Source organism: Nannospalax galili, unplaced genomic scaffold (assembly GCF_000622305.1).
Source record: "Nannospalax galili isolate Female #2095 unplaced genomic scaffold, S.galili_v1.0 scaffold425, whole genome shotgun sequence".
Lineage (NCBI taxonomy): Eukaryota > Metazoa > Chordata > Mammalia > Rodentia > Spalacidae > Nannospalax > Nannospalax galili.
Genome location: NW_008352508.1, coordinates 73,193 through 74,627, shown reverse-complemented (window position 1 = coordinate 74,627; position 1,435 = coordinate 73,193).

Sequence of the window (1,435 nt, the reverse complement as noted above, 5' to 3'; positions counted from 1 at the left end):
TTAGCTCTGGAAATTGTTATTGAATATGTCAGTGCTGTTGTAAATGAAATCTTTCTTCTAATATGTGGTTATTAAGTAAATAATTAAAAAAAAGAAAAAAAGAATTAACTTCTTACCACCATAAGAGAGATTGATGAAGGTAACCTTTATGTTTAATCAAGTTTGTTAATATTTATCCACATCTAAAGAATATCAGCAGCAAAAATTCATATTAGACAACTCCTCCTTAAATAAGGATTTGTCCATTCTTAAAAGTTGTATCCTACAGCAACAAAGATTCTTGTGTAAGCACCATTTTTATAATATGCACGATACCTGAGAGGGAAAGAAGAAATTGAGATAGGAGAGAAGACAAGCAGTGAAAGTTGCCTAAGCATGTGCTGTGTATTCACCTTTTCTAACAGTCACAAACTCAGACTATCCTGGGAGGGTGGGGCAGAGTTCATTTAAGTACTGTGATCTGTAATGTGTACAGTTAGGGCTCAGGATAAGTTCTCCAGTTTCACAAGAAGCAGAGAAACCATTTGTATGTGTCTGAAGAATTGGAGTGATGAGAAAATGAATGTACCAACAATGATTGTTTCCTCTGTGAACACAAGAGAATACTTTCTAGAATACAGTAGGAAGTTATGTTGATCTATGGATACGTCAAAAGTAGGTTTTCTTCTAGGATGTATGACTACTTCATCTATATGTTTTTTGGCTATATTTACTGTATCATAGATGAGTTCCCACCCGGAACTCATTGAGCAGGCCTGAATCCCAATCAGACAGCTGTTGATTTCCTCCAAGAGAACAGTGCCACTACTCCATCAACAGACATATTTTGTTGGGCCATTCATTGTTGTGATTGTTAGGCTTTACAGTTGATTAGGACCATTAATTTATTTTCACATTTGACAGCCTGTATTTTACCCTGATAGATGAGTTCCCACCCGGAACTCATTGAGCAGGCCTGAATCCCAATCAGACAGCTGTTGATTTCCTCCAAGAGAACAGTGCCACTACTCCATCAACAGACATATTTTGTTGGGCCATTCATTGTTGTGATTGTTAGGCTTTACAGTTGATTAGGACCATTAATTTATTTTCACATTTGACAGCCTGTATTTTACCCTGAGATACTATTAAAGCTAGTCTTCAGGGATGAGGCATCCTGATCAGGTCCACCTCACCTGTTCCAAATTCAGTATTTGAAGTATGGCCCTGTCCTCAGCAGCAGGGCCTTGCCTTCAAGTTGTGGGAGGTAATCAAGGGCTGTAGCAATAGCATCTGTTATTTTGGGAGTCTCTTGGACTACCCTGACCAACAACTCTGCCTAGCACTGTGATTTTTGTTTTATACATTCCACCTGTGCATATGCATTCATACATTTTCAATTGACTTATGAACTACTTATGTATCCTTATAGTTACAGAAAAGTATACCTATCACC